The 20,717-nt window shown below is 44.7% G+C and overlaps 1 pseudogene; it reads right to left on the bottom strand.

Moving 5' to 3' along the window:
• Window positions 1–1,601: 1,601 nt before the first annotated feature.
• LOC129402108 (uncharacterized protein C2orf78-like) lies at window positions 1,602–14,265 on the bottom strand (annotated as a pseudogene).
• Window positions 14,266–20,717: the final 6,452 nt, after the last annotated feature.

Raw genomic sequence — 20,717 nt, 5'->3', positions numbered from 1 at the left:
GAACCAGGCTGCCTGCCCAAGATCCAGCAAGGAAATCCAGAATGAATTCCGGCCCATTGAGCTATCTCTGGCCTTGTATGTGATCTGCTATTTTAAACCTATTTTATTTGCTCTAACCTATTTTTGTTGTTCCTCTCATTTATGGAATACAATTTTTCACTAAAAATCATTTTCATGTAAACCACCAACTTTCCCATGATGACAACCTGGTGCCCCTGTGCCTGCCCTTCCCCATTTCCTTCCCTTTCATCCATCGTCCCCTAACTTTCCTAGCACCATCTCTTCCCACCAACGGCTTCCCAGCTGAAAGGAGAACCGGTACCAACCGCTTCGGGAGTGGCGACCTAGTGCGCATGTCCCAGTCTGGTACCTCCCCACGGCCCAGCCCTCAGCGCCATTTATAGCATTGATTCTTGAGTGAACTTCCGTGAACAGCGGCATTTACAGCAGGCTGCAGGCACCAGGAACCGAGAAAGACCACCTAGCCGGCCCTTAAAGCTAATATATTTTGAGCTCTTCCTCGAGTAATGTCAGCCTGCTGTGGCTTGAAAGCCGGCTTGGCGACCTTGGGGAGTTTGCAAATCCAAAGAACTTACATAGGCATATGGACCACATTGTTGAACCTCGCTTGCAGAGTGGCACCATAACACCGGCTTTGAGTATTGTTGGGAAGGTGAAGCGAAACGATGCATCTAGTGGTGCTGACCATCGGGCCTGAATACACGGTGATTTATCTTCACATCTCCCAGGAGCTCATCTTCGGGCTTCCTACCTCAACTCTTATCTTGGGTTGGTCACTGTTAACTGTCACCCCTGAATAACTCTATGGCCATTGACCACTATCTGGTAGGTTTCTTCCCCAATGTATTTGTTCGCATCCCCCAGCCATGATCATTTATGGATACACCACCCAAACCTTTAGTCTCAAATCTCTTTATTTTCCAAAGGTGGTCCTGAGCCATAATGACAGCCTGCATGAAAAAATTTTTACTATTCTTCTGGTCATCTTAGACTCATCTGCCTTCTTCAGTCTATTCCAACTTCATTATTTAAATCAACCCCCCTCACCATGTCATTTCTCCCATTCATTTTTGGAGGAGACCGGGAATGGGGGCATACTTGGTTGTGCTCAGGGCTTATTCCTGGCTCTGTGGTCAAGGATTACATCTAGTGAGACTCGGGGGATCATATAAGATTGCAAGGATCAAACTTGCGTTAGCCTCGCATGCAGTGCAAATGCCCTATCAGCTATATTATTCGCCTAACCCACACTACTCATCATCGGTCCTATGGAATTTCTACTCTTTGGGGCTTTACAACCCCAGACCAAGTCTCTTTCTCTTTCTTACAGTCTTGTGTGTTTCCCCTTTGTCCTCTCTCTAAATTCCCGTACTTTCTCATGCCATCCTCCAACCCCATCCAAAAAACAAACACTGTTGACACAAACTCAAAATTCAGAACTTTTATTACTAGTCTATTAACTTTAATGTATCTCTTTAACCTATTAAACTATATCAGAATGAGTGAAACGTTATGGCATCTCAGGTGTTTGTCTATGGCAACCACCTGGTGCCTAAAGTGGCACCGACCATCCCAGCTACTCACATTACGAAGCCATAGTATCGAGAGTTGTCCATCTCTTCTCTCTCAATAAAAATCTGCACTTTCCCCAAAGAGGTGCATTTGGCAGCGTTCTCACGCTCCTGCTGAGCCTTCCTTTTCATAGCCTCACGCTCTGGTCTTTGCTCTTTTGTGATGGGCTTTGACATTACTGGCTCGGGAACATTGGGCTTTCTCCATGGAATTGGTTGGAAACGGAAGTCTTGGAGTAGAAACTGACTCTGACATTTGGCTGGAGCCTGGTGCTTGGTCACAGTGACAGGAAGAGGCTCCCGCTGGAGAGAAGTGCTAGCTGTTGTCCTGTAGGGAGCAGGTCTAGAAGTTGCAGGCTGAGGAATAGGCCGGCTAGTAGGGTTCAGCATGCCTGGTCGAGATGGGTTGGTCGAAATGGGCTTAGCTGGCTTGGCAGGACCTGGCAAAGATGCAGTAGTTGGCCGGGATGAATTGGAGGCAGTTGGCTGAGCTGAGTTGGCAGAGCCAGGCCTGGCAGGGTGAGCTGCAGCTGGACGATGTGAAGCCAGAGACTGTGGTCTCCGAGGAACAGGTCGAGCTCGAGGCTTCTCCATGGTTAGAAAAGGCAAAGGTACCAATTTGACCTTCCCAGGAGGTGGCAGCTCATACTCGGATGGAGACAAACGTTCTTCGGCACTGCTGCTTGGTTTCTTCCCTCTTACCTGATTTTCCTCAAGAACGTTTCCATCCTTTGTAGCACCTAGACAGGGTTTGACAGCTGAGGATGGATGGAAATCTTTGGGCTTCTTTGAGCTATCCAGGACCCGGGAGGAAGAGAACCCAGGCTTTTGATCACTCTTCTTCCCCAGTGTGTGAAACACTTGCACAGACTCCAGCATGCGCATGGCTGGGCAGCTGCGGGGCTTTTTAAAGGCCTCCTGGCAAAGCTCAGGTTCACTTTTCTTGCGTTTTATCCTGGCAATGGTGGGCTTCTCTTCTCTCTGGACCTTGTTCCCTGGCTGCTTACTTTCCTCAGCTTTCTTAGAGTTTTCTCTGGCCTTTTTTGTCTTCCCCAGCCCATGGCTATTTGTCTTGCTGATCCTGCTGGATGCAGCTTTCTGAGGTTTGCTGTTCTGTTTGGCCATGGTCACAGGACACCCATCACAGACTGCAGCATTGCAAACAATCACTTCTCCCCCAGGCAAGCGTTCTGGGTTTTTTGACGGAATTTTGGCCTTGGGTTCTCCCTCAAGAGGATGAGAGGCCTTATTTTTTTTCTTCCGTGTTGGATGGGAGGGTCGCTTTGTGCCACTTGCATTTTCTTGCACCTGATTCAGACTGATGGTATCTGTGGTGTTACCTGCAGATCTTTGCATTGATCTAGGTCTTTTAAATGATCAAAGATCTGGGGAAGGTGTATATCTTCCACCAGTGTAGTGGTGTCTGCACAACTACCGCCAGATTCAAACCCACTTTCAATTGTTCCTGGGTCCTCAAAACATAGACCATTCTTTTCCTGACCAGTAGTTTCAGTGCCAGACTGTTGCTCCTGGCTGAGAGGGTCAATGCAGGCCAGGAGCTGGTGGATATCGGGCATTTCTAAAGGGCACAGTGGAGGATCTTGGTTTTCTATTGGGATCTGTAAGGTATCCAGAGACTTTGAAAGCCCAATTTTCATCTCATACAAATTCTTATCTGTTTGTTCTTGAGTTGTAGCTGGAGGCAGTTCCAGACTCCTTTGGGCTGGTGCTATTATGGGAACATCCCCGAGCTCAGGTGGTGGGTTCCTCTCAAGTATTTGATTCCTGCTTCTGCAAGACTTGGGAAATTCTGAAGTTTGTGTCAGACAAAATTTCTGACCTGAAGGTTGCAATGCAAGGGAAGCCTCCATCCCCAGGGAATTCATCACTACAAAGAAACCAAAGAAGAAATCAGGTCCCTGTAAACAAGATACTCCCTCCACACAATTAGTGGTCCTACAATTGTTCACCTGCCATCAATGGGCAAGGCATTGTTATTAGCTCTTCTAAGGATCATGGACATGGCCCTGTGCTAGAAGATTGGAGGTAACTGTTATAGTTTTTACTGTCATTCATGTGGTGCCGTTGTCTTGGTTTTCTTTGTATTTGAAAGAGTTTTTGTATAAACTGTACTTGAAAATAAAAGACTTGGGACAGAGGGATAGCAGTCTGTATGGTACCTGCCCTGCTCAGAGCTGACCTCAGTTTGATCCTCAGGATCACATTCAGTCCCCTAAGCACCTTCAGCAGTGATCTCTGAGCACAGAGCCAGGAGTAAGACCTGAGCACTGTGGGCTGTGACCCACATTCTGCCTCCCCCAAACTAAAGATTGTTTTCAAGCTAGATATTTGTAAACTATTAAATGCTATACAGAGCTTAGCATAATATAGTCAATTTCTTCACTTTATTAACGAAAAAAATGGATACTTCATATCATTGAATAAGAGAAGGAATAAAGCACTACGTCCTCATGAAGTCTGTGCTCAAGTAGAGATTCTAGGCTTGATAAGTTTGGACAGGATCTCCCAGTACAAGGTGTATTCAGAATCTTCTTGTACATTTAAGGGAAGGTTAATGTGGTGCCATAAGAATAAGAGATCTAAAATGTCTTCAGAAATCACAAAAGCATGAGTTTAAGAAATGGAGTTTATTGTTACTGTGGTAATGCTGGGGGACTGATCAACTGTGAAAATGTGGCATTCCCCCAAAGTAGAGAGAGATTATGGGAAATATTGTCTGCCATGGAGGCAGGGAAAGGGTGGGAAACGGGGGGTATACCCGGGATATTGGTGGTGGAGAATGTGCACTGGTGGAGGGATGGGTGTTTAATCATTGTGAGATTTTAACCCAAACATGAAAGCTTGTAACTATCTCACGGTGATTCAATAAAATTTTAAAAATTAAAAAAAAAAGAGAATGTGGCATTCCTTGTTAAGCTCCTGAAGTTTTCTTCTATGAAAGCTACATGGCCATTATCCTATCATGCCTTCCAATCTGCATTAGGAGTCCTTATCTTAAATGTGAAAATAGGTGCTGTAAAATGAGTGAGTGGAGTTTAAACTTAAAGTGAGTTTATTTAACTTCAGGTTTCATAAATTTAAAAGTCTAAGTTTATTAAGCTTACATTTCACCCGTCTATGGACAGTTTCCCATTTGCAGATTTGACCCCAATTATTGAATGCCGGATTTCCCATCTCTTCATTTTACTCACCTTGATAATTTGATTCTGTGATAGGTTGAGCAGACACAGAGTAGCAGGTTCCAGCGGTGTCTTTATCAACCAGAAAAATGTCACTCCCAACGTTTAAGAAATGATCACCAAACTCAAAGTTAAATATTTTTAGTGTAGGAAAACTCAGACTCCACACAACCAAGATAAATGTGTAATTAGATATGTGAGACTTGACTTTTCTATTTCTTCTTAGGATCTTAAAACAGATGTCGACTTTTATCTAAATGCTCTCATGTTAGGAAGAAACTATTTGTGAAGATGACAAGCAGCCTTAACTTGGAAACTACTTAATCACACAAAAGAATCAAGTCTCCTGATTCATGTTAGAAGATATCATTTCTTTATTTTTACAGGCAGAGCATACACTTAGCTTAGAAACTAGAATGCAATAAAAATATTGAATGGGGCCTGAGCAATAGCACAGCAGGTAGGGCGTTTGCCTTGCACGCGCCCGACCTGGGTTCGATCCTCGGCATCCCATATCTTCCCCCAAGCTCTGCCAGGAGTAATTCCTGAGTGCAAAGCCAGGAATAACCCCTGAGCATCGCTGCGTGTGACCCAAAAAGCAAAAGAGCAAAAAAAAAAAACATTGAAAATTCTGCTTCTTCCATCCCCCTAGATAACCAGTATTATTTATGGGAAGCATCATTTCTGAATCGTGTTTATATTCAAAATTGCCAAGTGCCAGGTGTGTTCTAAGAGACAATATGAATAGAAACCACCAACTTGCCTTCTTGTTAAAATGCTTTTCCTCCTGGTACTCTACTCGAGGCATAGTACAGCCTCTAGTCCTAGCAGTTATTAAAATAAACTGCTTTGACTTGCTCTCAGCATATTTAACTATAGTCTTTCTATATTGATTTGAAATCGTTGGTTCTCTTCAACATTCTATCCCAAACGGTTTTGCCTTCTTTGATAAATCCCCTCCATAGTCTTTCTTATTTCCTATTTTATTCTCCCTCATATCATCCTCTTCTTCTTGGCTTCTCTTGGTCAACACTTGATGAAAATGACCCTAAACTTCCTTATGTTTGAGGACTTGCCTCCCTACTGTTCACTACTTCACACATTTCCCATGCCCCATTTTTTCTTATCACCTAGTTTAGAAAGAAAACTCAAGGACACTTTTAAATAGCACTAAATGTAAAATAATAAAGTACAAATACAAGTGGAAAGACCATTACAGATAAAGGATCCTGATATACATTAACAGTTTTCTACAGCACCTACATTTTCTGTTTCTGTCAAAATAGTGTATGTGATTTACTTTTTTTCGTGGGCATCATGTAAAAATCACTTTTAAAAAGAAAAGGAAACACAGAGAATGAACACTCATATATAAACATGTATTTGAGCTTATAAAGTCTATAAAATATAATATAATGTAATAAATAAGTAAAAACACTTTGCACTTGAGAGAAAGAAAGTCAGTGTCTAAAATCACACAGCAAATGTCAAAGTCAAGCTAAAATGAAGCTTATAAAATTCTACTAGAATACTTTCTTCCATTATTACTTGCTGTTTTTACTAGACTACTAAGTTTAGGGATAAGAAATCTAATGAAAAGCTTTGAAAAGTTTTATTTCTTACCTGACATGTTCAGCGAAGTAGAAATATCAACAAAAGGTTGATGATAAGAGGAGACAATACGAGAGTACGTCTGAACACTGAATCGGAAGAACACAAGTGTCCAGTACAGATGACTGGTCACTGGTGATTGGTCATTGGTCACTGGTCACTTGCGATGATCCAAATATGTTTACAAGCAACTGCACGAGAACCCCAAGATTCTAACATGTGGTGGTAGGTTTGGTGGGAGAATGATGTCATAAAGCGGGCAGTTGAAAGGTAGAGGCTAGCCAATAAGGAGGTCAGATTCCCAAGAAGAAGACTGGATTGGATAGAGAGAGAGGTAGAATGAAGCAGGTTAGGGAGATGGAATCCTACAAGACAGTTATAACAGTTTCACCTTCCTCAGACTCACATGTTAGGGAATTACTCCTATTATACTAAAGAGCTTACATATTTCATTAATAAATCAACAAAGTTTCTAGGTAATCATTTATATTGCCTAGTCACCAATAACATTAAGTTATTAATAATATATTTTATGTAATGTTTAATAAGGTTAAATTTGTATTCATACTTTATAATATACATCATTACTTCTTTAGGGTTAGGAAGTGATGGGTTATTATGAGAAATCATCCCCTAACCAAAACCATAAGGGTAGGGTATTCCGATAGGAAACACCCAGAAAAGAATAGTAGGCAAGGATAGAATAGGTAACAAAGTAGCTGCCAGCTGCAAATTTGTGCCAGGAAAATATAGACTAATACTGTTTAGGGTCCTTCAAATTTAGAAGACAATATGGCCAAAAATAGAATATAAAACTTTCACATTCTGATTTATTTATTTATTTATTTTGATTTTGGGGCCTCCCCTGGCCATGCTCAGGGCTTGCTCCTGGCTCTGCACGCAGCAATCACCCCGGAGGAGCCCTGTCAACTGGGTGTAAGACAGGTGCCCTGCCCACTGAGCTATCTCTCCTGCCCCAACAACTTTATATTTTAAGGATGCTAGTGATTCTCTGTGAACTACACTAGCCTCTGCTTTCCATGTGCCTAGGGCATGTTGATGCACTAACTTACTGTCCTTGATTTCTGTCAACTTCAACAATGGTTCACCTGTTGGGCTCTGGTGGGGGGGGGAGAGCAATATTGCATTGTATTGACCTGCCTGTGAGACCACAGATGGCTGCCCAGGTGGCCCTTAAGCTTGGACAATCCAGGTGTTTGCCTACTTTGTGTGTCATTCTCTGTGACTGAACCCTGCTGGATGGAGGTTGAAAGTGACATTTGGATTTGGCAGATGAGAAACAATTTATACAGAAACAACCAATTATTGTGATAAACAAGTTACATCATTCATTAAAAAATCCCAAGTAGTATGGGATAATTGGGAATCTATGAAGGCAATCAGAATAAACAAATATATATATATCTTGAAGGTAGTTGTAATTTAAAATAATGTCATCACCTGAATCAAAGTGATGACCAGTGGGTAAGGCATTTGCCTTGCACACGGTGGACCTGGGTTCAATCCCTGGCATCCCATCCTATATGGTCTATTGCAGATTGTCTTCATGCATGGCTAACACCTACACACTATAATTTTGTTCCAGCCCCAGAAATGTGGTGTGTGTATCTATGTGTGTGTGTGTGTGTGTGTGTGTGTGTGTGTGTGTGTAGGGAGAGGTTTTGTTTTGGGCCAGCCCCAGTGGTATTCAAGTATTCCTACCTCTGTGCTCAGGAGTGACTCCTAGTGGTGCTCATGGGACCATATGTGGTGCTGGTGATAGAACCAGGGTAAGTCACAGGAATAGTAATATATTAACCCCTATATTATTGCTCAGGCCTTGGAGTACAAATAACTTTTAGAAGTGGATAAAAGGGCCAGTAGGAGCCAGTGCAACACAATCTGGAACTTTGCTGATGAAGGATCAGCGAAGGTTCCAGGGGCTGATTTCATACTACAACTGCAGAGTTGAGCAGAGACAGAGACAGGTTTTAAGAGACTAACGCATTTACTATGAGTGGTTATTTAAATAGAAAATATGTGCTGTCCCTAATTAACAGAAGGATGAAGGACAGAGAAAGAGAGAAAGAAAGATGGAAGGAAGGAACAAACGAACGAAGGAACGAAGGAAGGACGGAAAAGGAAAGAAAAAAAAGGGAAAGTAAAAGAAGGAAGGCCTCATAGGCCATTGTATGAGTGTTGGCTTTGGCTCTGAGAAAAATTTGGAGACATGGGAGAGTTTGAATGGAGAAGGGGTAGCATCTCATGTTTTGAAAGGAACATAATGATGGCTGTTTGACACATGACTTAGGATCCATGTATATGAAGTATCACTGTCGTCCCATTGTTCATCAATTTGCTTAAGCGGGCACCAGGAACGTCTCCATTGTGAGACTTGTTGTAACTGTTTTGACATATTGAATATGGGACAGGTAGCTTGCCAGGCTCAGCCGAGTGGTCAGGGATACTCTCGGTAGCTTGCCGGGCTCTCTGAGAGGGACAGAGAAACCGAACCCGGGTTGGCCGCATGCAAGGCAAACATCCTATCTGCTGTCCAAGTTCTCTATCCTTCACTCATTCCCTACAAGTTAATAGGAAAATTGGAAATAACTGTTGGTCTGTGACAGAGGTTTTTCTTTGCAATAGTACTCCTTACCTTTTTCATTGTAGGAATATAAGGCTATGCATGCACTTCCCCTGTGGACCTCTAATTTCTATGCTGGCAAACGGGTTTTTACTATTTTCCCTTTAAAGAAATACTTAAAACACTTCACTTCAACCCCCTCCCACAGCCCCACAAAAGAAAAATGAGGCCACCACTGTCAATGTTCTGTAGCTTTCTTTGAGTTTCTTTGGTCTTTAAGTGGATAACTTTTGGGGGTTGCTTTGGGGTCAAACCGTGTGGTGCTGGGAGGGCACAGGGTCCCTGCCCAAGTTCCAGCCAGGAGCTCCAGAAGGAACGCAGCCCTTTGAGCTCTCTCTGGCCTAGTCTGTAACCTGTTATTTGCAACCTATTTTATTTCCCTACTTTTGTTTTTCCTTTCATTTATGAAATACAATTTTTCAGCAAAAAACATTTTTAAAAAACATCCACTAACTTTTCGATGATGCAAATCTGCTGCTCTGGTCCCTCTGCTTCCGCGTTTCCTTCCCTTTCATCCATCACCCCATAACTCTCCTAGGACCATTGTTTCCCATCACCACCTTCCCAGCCTCAAGGAGAGACAGTAGGAACTGCTTTGGGAGCGATGACCTAGTGTGCATGTCCCAATCCGGTAGCTCCCATGACCAAGACCATGAAACCATCTGTGGCATTGGTTCTTGTCTGAGGTTCAGTAAACAGCGATGTTTACAGCAGGCTGCAGGCACCAAGAACCGAGGAAGACCACCTAGCCGGCCCCTCAAGCTAATATATTTTGAGCTCCCCCTCCAGCAGTGTCAGAATGTTGTGGCCTGAAAGCCAGCTTGCCCTTCTTGGGGTGTTTGCAAATCCAAAGAACATACGTAGACATATGGACCTCATTGTGGCACCTCGCTTGCAAGGTGACCCTGTAATACCAGATCTGAGTATTGTTGGGAAGATGACATGAAATGGTGCATCTAGGGGTGCTGAATCTAGGTCCTGAGTACGTGGTGAATTATCTTTACATCTCCCAGGAACTGATGTTCGGGCTTCCTGCTACAGCTGTTCTCTTGGCTTGTTCCCTGTTAATGGTAGCCTGTGAATAACTCTGAGAGTCGCTGACTACTCAACTGTAGTTTCATTCCCCAGTAATATGTGTTCCGATCGCACAACCCAATCATTTATGGATAAGACCACCCAAATCTTTTGGAGATGTGTCTCAAATCTCTTATTTTTCCAAAGGTGGTCATGAGACATAGAGACATCCTCCATGAAAGCTTTCATACAATTCTTCTGGTCATCTTAGACTCATCTGCCTTCTTTAGTCCATTCAAATTTCATTATTTTAATCAAAGCCCCTCACTATGCCATTTCTCCTATTCTTTTTTTGGAGGAGACCGGGAATGGGGGCATATTTGGTTGTGCTCAGAGCTTACTCCTGGCTCTGTGCTCAAGGATCACATCTGGTGGGACTCCGGGGACCATATAGGATTCCAGTGATGAATCTTGTATCAGCTTCCTGCAAGGCAAATGCCCTACAGCGATACTATTCCTCTGACCCACTCCCACTCTTCATCAGGTTCATATAATTTCTCCTCTTATGGGCTTTAAAACCCTGCACCAAGTTTCTCTTTCTAAGAATCTTATCTGTTTCCCCGTTGTTCTCTCTCTACCTCCCCATTCTTTCTCATGCCATCCTCCAACCCCAACCCCCTTCAAATAACAAACACATTTGACAGCATCTCAAAATTCAGAACTTTTATTACCAATCTATTAATTTTAATGCATCTCTTTAACTTCTTAAAAATATATCAGAATGAATGAAATGTGTATGGCATTTCAAGTGTTTGTCTGTGACAACCATCTGGTACCTAATGTGGCACCCACTGTTCTAGCTACTCATATTATGTAGCCATAGTATCAAGAGTTGCCCGTCTCGTCTTCTCTCAATAAAATAAGGCACTTTCCCCAAAGAGGTGATCCTGCTGAGCCTTCCTTTTCATGGCCTCACGCTCTGGTCTTTGCTCTTTTGTGATGGGCTTTGACATTACTGGCTCAGGAACATTGGGCTTTCTCCATGGAATTGGTTGGAAATTAAAGTTTTGGAGTAGAAACTGATTCTGATGTTAAGGTTGAGCCTGGCACTTGGTCACAGAGACAGGAAGAGGTTCCCGCAGGAGAGAAGTGCTAGCTGTTGTCCTGTAGGGAGCCGGTCTAGAAGTCACAGGCTGAGGAATAGGCCAGCTAGTAGGTTTCAGCAAGCCTTGTCGAGATGGGTTGTTCGAAATTAGAGATTTGTAAACTATTAACTGCTATACATAGCTTAGCATTGCAGGGTACTCTCAATTTCTCCACTTTCCTGGAAGAAATAGGACAGTTCATATCATGGAATAGGAGAAGGAATTAAGCACCACTCATCAGGGAATCAGTGCTCAAGTAGAGACTGTAGGTTTGAGGACTTGGGATAGGATCTCTGAACAACAGGTGTATTCAGAACCTTGTTGTACATTAAAGTAAGTGAAAGTTAAAGTGGCACCATCAGAATAAGAGTTCTAAAATGTCTTCAGAACACAGAAAAACAATAGTTAAGAAATGTAGTTTACTATTAGTTTGGTAATACTGGGGGGACTCATGAACTAGAACATTGAAAAATGTGGCATTCTTGGTGTGCTCCTGGTGTTTCATTATGAAATGAAGCCTAGATGGCCATTAGACTATCATACCTTCCAATCTGCATTAGGAGCTCTTATGTTGAATCGAAAATGAGGTGCTATAAAATGAGTGAGGGGAGTTTAAAGTTAAACTGAGTTAATTTAACTGCAAGTTTCATAAACTTAAAATCTGTTAATTTACCTTAAATGCCACCTGCCTACAGAAAGTTTTCCACTTGCAGATTTGACCACATGTTTTGAATGCTGACTTTTCCTTCTCTCTGTTTTACTCACCTTGATAACTCGATTCTCTGATGGATTGAGCAAGCACAGAGTAGTAGACCCAGAGGTGAAGGCTGGTGGTTGGTTACTTGAGGCCTGGACCTCCTTTATAACCATAACCATTTCTGGAGATTTGTTGCTGTAAGTTTGGAGGACAGAGCCCCTAACTCCTGTGCATGACATGGAGCCATAGCATTGCAAGTAGGGACCAAGTTCTCCAGAAAGGAGAGGTCCCTGAGTACCCTAATGATATTAATACACCTGGCTTTTTTCCTGGTCGGGAAGGAACAGGCTATGACTCTGATTTGGAACCTTAGATGGTGTCCTCTCAACAAGGCTGGCAGAAAGTGATGGGTACAGAGAGACCATGATGTTGGTATCCAAGGTTATCTCACAGCAAGCTACCATTGACATAGAAGAGACAGCAGTGTCTTGGTCAATGACAGTCACAGTAAAGTCTCCCATAGAAGACTTCTTTTCAGCACTTCCTGCAATATCACACTCCAAAAAACTCCAAAAGTTAGGAAGCAGCTGAAGTAGATATGTGGAATTAAAAGGATGTGCCCGGAGTCGGAGTTTCTTCATTCTCTTAACCACTTCTTCGATGCTCTTGAAGGTGTACCACGCTGCTCTCTTCCTCATGTGCAGTTCTGGCACCAAGTTGTTCCTCATGTTGTGTTCTCAACCCAGGTACACATAGCTGCTGCATTTGGAGATGTTCATTCCATTGAGAGCAAATGGAGCATTAGGGACCAGTTGGTTTTTCATGAACATTATCTTCGTGAGATTCAACTGCAGTCCGACCTTTCCACACTCACAAAGTTGGCCAGCATTTGTGTTGCTTGGCTAATATTTGGTGTTATGAGAATGATGTCATCAGAGAAGTGGAGATGGTTTAGTTGCTGACCATCTATCTTCACTCCCATTCCTTTTCATTCTAGCCATCACATGATGTACTTGAGGGTGGCACTGAGTAGTTTCAGTGAAATGGTATCATCCTGCCGTATCCCTCTCTTTACATTGATGATCAATTCCTTGAAGAAATGTGAGATTCTGGTGGTAAATCCATAATACAGCTCGTGGAGGATCTTGATGTGCTGAGTTTTAATGCCCTGTTTAGCTAGGACTTCAATGACCACTTCCGTCTCAACAGAATCAAAGACCTTCTTTAAATTGATGAATGTTAGACAGAGTGGCATCTTGAACTCTCGAAAAACTTTGATGAGTTTTGTCACCATATGGATATGGTCTATAGTGCTGAATCCATTTCCGAACCTGGCTTGCTCGCCTGGTTTTCCTTTGTCTAGTGTTCTGCTTATTCTGTTCAGGATGACTAGAGTGAACAACTTATAGACTATAGATAACAGGCACATTGGGCAATAGTTGCCAATGTCTCCCTTCTTGTACAACAGAACGGTCCTGCTGGTTTTCCATTGGGACGGAACCTTGCATTCACACAGGTAGTGTGTGAAAATTCGAGCCAGTGTACTGACAAGTACAAACGGCAGATTCTTCAGGTGTTCGGGTTTGACCTTGTCTGGACCAGTCTGTATATGTCTTTACCGACAAAATGGCATGTTGCATTTCAGAAGGGAGGACGTTGGGAACAAAATAGCCATCATGCGGAAATTGGTATGTGGGCAGGTGGACCTGGTTCTCGAAGAGATCCGGGTAGAAGTCGTGAATAATCCTCTCCATTGCCTTTCTGGAAAATGGGATAGATCCATCTGGACATCGCAGGGCAGTCATCTTGGTCTTGTAGTTGGCGAAGGACAGGCGAGTGTTGCGAATACTTTTCCCTGCTTCTGCCGCATCGGCCAACACTGCTGCTCTTCTTCTTTTGAGGTCTTCCTTTATTGCTTCTCTGCACAGCTTTTCAAGCTCGGACGCTAGCTTGTGGTTGCCTGATGCTCCTGCCAAACAATGTTGACAAATGAGCTTGAGAGTTTCTGAAGACAGGCTTCTGTTTGCAGCTTTCACACTCTCGGCATTTTTTGTGCAATCATGGAGGCTCTGAACCAGTTGATCGTATTCCTCGTCAATGTTGTCAACGATGGCATCTTCCCACGTTGCCGCAATTGTGTCAAAGAGTTCCCAATTGGTGGTCATTCTGGGAGTTCTCTTCTTAAACTTTAACTTTGCAATCCTTTCTCCCCACTCTGTGAAATAAATTTTGCACGAAGGAGATGGTGGTCTGATCTCATTTGGGATTTTGGGGCAACAGTGACATCACTCAGGCATAACCTTCGATTGAACATGATGTGGTGAATTTCGTTGTGGAACTGTCCACTGGGAGACTCCCATGTCCAACGTTTAGATTTGGCTTTCTGGAATGGATGGTCTTGGTCGACATGAACTCAGACAGTCTCTCACCCTGTTTGTTCCATTCTAGTCCATGGGACCCAATGTGGAGTTCTTTGGAAGACCTTCTCAGTTCTATCTTTGTATTAAAATCACCATCAATGATCTTGTAGAAGGTGTTGTCTTTATTATAGAACTTCTCCAGCTCCATGTAAAATTTCTCAATTTCTTTTTCATCATAGTTGGATATTGGTGCATACACGACGAAGATAGAAATAGCCGGCAGTGAGCCACATCTATCAAGCGTAATCGTCAAATTCAGTTTGTTAGGCATTTGAGTGAATCAATGGTCGTGGCTAAGTTTGTGTTGACAAGGATAACCTCTCAGTATCTGCATTGCTAACCATAATGCCCAGAAGTAGAAAGAGAGTATGAGGAATATTGTCTGCCGTGGAAGCAGTGGGAGGGTGGGAAAGGAGGGCATACTGGGGAATGGTGGGGCATGCACACTGGTGGAGGGATGGGAGTTTGATCATTGTGTGATTGTAATTCAGACATTAAAGCTTGTAACTATATCTCACAGCGATTCAATTGTCCCATTTGCATCAATTTGCTCGAGTGGGCACCAGTAACGTCTCCATTGTGAGACTTGTTGTTACTGCTTTTGGCATATGAAATATGCCAGGGGTAGCTTGCCAGGCTCTGCCCTGAGGGCACAATACTCTTGGTAGCTTGACAGGCTCTCCAAGAGGGACGGAGCAATAGCACAGTGGGTAGGGCATTTGCCTTGCCCACGACCGACCCGGGTTTTATTCCTCCATTCCTATTGGAGAGAACGGAGAGCTACCAAGATTATCTGGCCCACACAGCTGAGCTTGGCAAGCTATCCGGGACATACTCGATATGCCAAAAACAGTAACAGCAAGTCTCACAATGGAAACGTTACCGGTGCCCACTCTAGCAAATTGATGTACAATGGGATGATAGTGCTGCAGTGCTACATATCCTCAAGTCAGCCTCCTAGATACTAGTCATGGCAATTAAATTTTAGGCATTGTAGCACTGTCGTCCTGTTGTTCATTGATTTGCTCTAGCGGGCACCAGTAACATCTCCACTGTGAGACTTGTTACTGTTTTTGACATAGTGAATTTGCCACAGACAGCTTGGCAGGCTCTGCTATGTGGGCAGGATAGTCTCAGTAGCTTGCCAAACTCTCCGAGAGAGATGGAAGAATCGAGCCCAGATCAGCCATGTGCAAGATAAACTCCCTACCTGCTGTGCTATCTCTCCAATCCACGGCAATTCAATTTTTTAAAAAAGAGAGAAATAAAAGGCTCTTGGACAGTTTAGAGAATGGGGTTCCCAAAGGATCTCTGCACAGTGCCATCGCTCCATCCCCCAGCTTCATCTGGGTCTCACTGAGTCTCAAAGTGCTTTGGGCATTTCTTTCAGAGAGGGAGCCCCTGGGGTGGGAACAATAGTACAGTGGGGAGACCATTTGATTTGCACCCGGTTGACCCGGGTTAATCCCCAGCATCCCATATGGTCCCCAAAGGAGGACCAGGAGTTATCCCTGAGTGCATAGACAGGAGTAATAACCCTGAGCATCATTAGATGTGGCCCAAAAAGCAAAAACCAAACAAACCCACAGGAAAGGCTGAGGACATACCCTCTCTTGAATGAGGCTTGACCGAGGCTTGACCTTAGCCATTTGGGGGAGGAAAGCGCCTTCCCATTCAGAAAGCCCAGGGCCCCATCACAATTCTCAATCAACAGGCCTTCCCGTGAGTCTGAGGGCCAGAGGATGGAATGCTGCTCAGCCGAGGGATACCCGGGCAGCTGGCGGGCTGCACCCGTGATGCTGGGGACCAGGTGGCCATGGAAATCCAGCGTGGCCGTGCGCTGTGATGTAATGCAGTGCACTCCAGGCCTGCCCAAGTGCCCCATGCACTGAGACTCCTTCCACCCTGTCTCTTCTTTCTTTGCCTGCACCATTTAGGGTTCTAGAGATGCAGGGCTCCAAGCTGTACAGGTGGCTGCACGTCCTTGCCTTTGCCTATCCCTATATCTGGGTGTTGCTGCTCGTCCTCTACAGGATAATGTCCCTGGGGGTCCAAACACCGTGCAGGTTCCTGGAGACAACCACAAGAAGCCCACTGCTTCTCTCTGAGGGACTTGCAGAGTAATCAGGGAGTGATGTGAAGACACAAGCTCTGAGCACCCATTGGGGACAGATCAGGGCCCGGCACTGAGGGGAGCTCAGGAGCAATCCGGGAGGACTGGGGAGGGCAGTCAGCCTGAGACTTAGTAGAGTGACTAAGAGAGCTAAAGGGTCGGGGTCACAACACCCCATCATCAGGTTGTGATCAGATATATGAGATGAAGTGCTGGCTGGTGGCAAAGGGGGAATGTCTGGAGGCAGACCTTTGGCAGAGGGAAGCAAAGCAGCAAATATAGTCATTTAGTAAAATTATTGATATTTACTAGAGTAATTTAGTAAATATAGAGAGGTCTTCATATAAAGAGGGTCTTCCGGTGAGGATATGCGGGCGACTCCAGAGTGTACCCAGGACAGAGGGGTTCGAGCAAGGAAGGCCAGCAGGGTCCCAGGGGTCTGACTACAGCCCTTGGCCAGAGGCAGTGCTCCTAGCTGCTTCTCACCTGGAAATGAGGTTCACCTCCCCGTGTCACAGCAGCAGAGAGGGACTCAGCCCCTGAGCCTGTGAGTGTGGCAGGGGGTCAGCTGCAGGCCACCAGAGGAGGGAGGGGGAAGGACAGGCTCTGTGCTCTGCCCTCCTGGGACGGGGCACGGATTGGGGGTGCAGCTGAATCCCCCGCTGCCCCCACTCCTTCCTGGAGGACATGGGCTGTGCCAGGGAAACCACAGCCAAACCAGGCCCATGTATTTTGTCCCAGGTTCTGTGTTCCTGGTTCGGCACTGGGGGTGCCGGGGGCTAGGGCTGGGCAGTGGGGAGGGAGATGGAGCCCTCGGAACCCTGAGGATGGGCAGGTAGGCAGAGGACTCAGGACCTCTCACACCTCAGTGCTCGGCGAAGCCATCTGGAGGGGGAGTGTGATGGTGGAGGCCGGGATGATGCCCACAGGCGCGGTGGCCGCCTCATGTCCCAAACAACTCCACTTGGCTCCTAAGTATTAATTCTCTCCGATGACTCAGAGGCCTTCCCCAGTTTGAATTAGGAGCATCGGCTGCATGCTTAGATGGTGAACAGACTACTTGATACCAGATTTACCTTCCCCTGTTTTTTCTTTGAGTCTGGGGATTTGTTTGTTTGTTTTTGGGGCAAGGGGGTCACACCCAGTGATCCTCAAGGTCCACTCCTATTTCTGTGCTCAGGGATCACTCTTGACGGTTTTTAGGGGACCGGGCATCTATGCAGGACATAGACTCAGCCTGAGCTGTCTCCAGGTGTGCATTTTATCCTCAGATAAAAAAGAATGGCAACTAATAGGAATGTCCTATTTTCTTGCCTCTCCTTTTGTTTTCTTATGTTACTACTTTGACTGTTGTGAAAAGTTAATACAAACCATTATGCCCAGAAAGAGGAGTAAGAGCAAGAGTAAGAGTGTGAGCAAGCGAGGGAGGGAGAGAGAGGAGAGTAAGTGAGATTGAGAACAGTGAGAGAGAGGGAGAGAGAGAGTAGGAGGGAAAGTGAGGGGAATGAGTGAGAGAGAGGGAGAGAGAGTGAGAGGAGTGAGAGAGAGAGAGAGAGCGAGCAATGGAGACAGTGAGGAAAGTAAGTGTGAGAGAGGGAGAGGGAGGGAGAGAGTGATGAGAGTGAGAGAGAAGTTCCTGCCATGGACATGGGGGCTGGCTGGGGTGCTGAGGGGTGAGAGAGGTGGGGGCGTGGTGGGAGGGAAACTGGGGACATTGGTGGTGGAGAATGTACACTGGTGAAGGGACGGGTGTTGGAACAGTAGAACTGAAACCCAATCACAAAACAACTTTGTAACAGTGCATGGAGAAATTAATGAATAGCCCCCAGCTCTCCGAGCACCTGGGGGAATCTACACACCTTTGCCTTGGGTCTCAGTTGGTCAGCGTAGGCTGGGATCTGCTCAGTGTCCTTGGTGCAGTCCAAGCAGGACGCGGAACAAGGACCCTCTCCAGACCTGACATGTCCTTCCATGCCTGCAGCTCTTCCTGCTCCCAGGGGATAGTGCCACCTTGTACCTCAGCGAAGCCACCTTGTACCACAAGAAGCACATGGCCATGACTTTCCTGGGCTCTTTCTTTTTTTATTTTTAATTTTTTATTACTGAATCACCATGACGTACAGTTATGGACTTACAAACTTTCGTGCTTGCGTTTCAGTCACACAATGTTCAAGTACCCATCCCTGCACCAGTGCCCATTTTCCACCACCAATGGTCCCAGCATCCCTCCCCCATCCCCACCCCATCCCCTCCACCCCACCTCTGTGGCAATGTGTTCCCTTTTGCTCGCTCTCTCCTTTTGGGTGTTGTGCTTTGCAGTAGAGGTATTAAGTGACTTGGCCTCTTTCTTCTACTCCGCACACCTGCCCAAGCATCTTGCTCCCGGATGCTTTGACTATATTGAAGCTGTCCCCACTTCCTGGGGTTCAGGTCACACGTGGGCTGTGACACATGCAGGTGCAAAAGGCTGGCAGGGGCAGGGCGGGAAGCACTTTGACCAGAATTTCTCTAGGTACAGGCCAATGGGCATAAAATTGGAAGTCCAGGTAGGATGGGAGAGGATGGAGAGCAAGTCGGTGGGTTTAACAGTAGTCCTGGGCCTGTCTATGGCTCCCTCACCTGCAAAAATCCCAGGACAGAAAAACACTGAGGACAGCCCCTGAGAGGAAGAGGGAAGTCGGATTTGCGCTGGTCTCAGGGCAGCCCGGCAGCGGCTGTCCCAGGGACAGTCTCTGTCTCCTTCTGGTGGGAGCAGCTGCAGTCACAGGAGAGCCTGTGGCTCCCAGGCCCAGGCAGACACTGCGAGGCATGGGGGTCCCAGGGAGGAGGCGAACACGCTCCAGGTGGTTAGGGGTGCTCTGCAGCCCGGCCCCCGCTGAGCTGTGTGTGTCTCCAGAGCCAAGCATGAGTTCTGGTTAGAGGTAGGGATCATGATGGGAATGCAACTCAGAAGTAAGCTTAAAACGGCAACACAGACTTTCCTCTTCCCTATTCTTCTATAAGTGAGGGGAAGGAACTGCCAAAGAGTCAGGATCAGTGATGCCCTGTACAGGAGGCATTATCCTTCTTTCAGAAGGGTGATGCATCTCAAGGTACTTCATTTGACTAATTAATTTATCTAATTTTTAATTAATTTTTCTCATCTCTTGGGTGCTTATAACCTCTTTTGAAACTGAATTCTCTGTGTCTGACTCGAAGTTGTCAGATTCAAGGTGAATCATCAATTTGATATGAATCGCCAGATAATATAGATGCTGTTGGCTTAGCACAAAATTTAGGCTGAGTCAAAGATTCTTCCCCACTCTTCTCCTCTAACACAGGAGTATCTCTGTAAGTTGCTTTGAAAATGTGTGCATGATGCAGCTTTTTCCCTACTTTGTTCCATAGTTTTAAATCAAATTGCTCTCTATTTTTTATTTAAACCAATGACAATACCTTTTTACCCTCTCAAGGAGGCATAGCTTTATCTGTTCCTTCAATGGCAGACCAGCTGCTTTTGTTAGGGAGCTCAGAGTATCAATATAGGCATCCTTCTGTGATGTTACAGAATTACCCAGTACTCTTTTTTCTTTTCTTCCTTTATTTATTCTTAGTTTCTTTATTCCTTTTCTTTCTCCTTTTCTTCTTTTCCCTTTCTTTCTTTCTCCCTGGCTACCTTTCTTTATTCTTTTCTTTCTCTTTTTCTTCTTTTCCCTTTCTTTCTATCTATATTTCTTTATTTCTTTCTCCCTATCTTTCTCTTTTTCTTCTTCCTTCCTTTTTCTTTCTATCTATATCTCTTTTATTCCATTCTATCTATATTTCTTTATTTCCTTACTTTCTCTTTTCTTCTTCCTTTCTATCTATATGTCTTTTATTCCCTTTCTCTTTTTCTTCCTTTCTTTCTTACTATATATATATTCTTTATTCCCTGTTTCTTTTTCTTCCTTCCTTCCTTCCTTCCTTCCTTCCTTCCTTCCTTCCTTCCTTCCTTCCTTCCTTCCTTTCTCTATTCTTTCTTTCTTTCTTTCTTTCTTTCTTTCTTTCTTTCTTTCTTTCTTTCTTTGTCTCTTTCTCTTTCTTTTCTTTCGTTCTTTATTTCTTTCTCTTTTTCTTCTTCCTTTCTTTATATCTTTATTTCCTTATTCCCTTTATTTCTCTATTTCTTCTTCTACCTTTCTTACTTTCTGTCTATATATCTCTTCCTTTCTTTATTTCTTCTGTACTGAGCCTTTATCTTGAGCCACGCACTGGGTGCCATATGTTGCAGTAAGGTTTGGTTAGACAGTCTGAGGCATTAAG

This window comes from Sorex araneus, chromosome 1 (genome assembly GCF_027595985.1).
Source record: "Sorex araneus isolate mSorAra2 chromosome 1, mSorAra2.pri, whole genome shotgun sequence".
NCBI classification, from domain to species: Eukaryota; Metazoa; Chordata; class Mammalia; order Eulipotyphla; family Soricidae; genus Sorex; species Sorex araneus.
The sequence above is the reverse complement of the archived record's forward strand: the minus strand, read 5'-3'. Positions and strand labels throughout refer to the sequence as shown.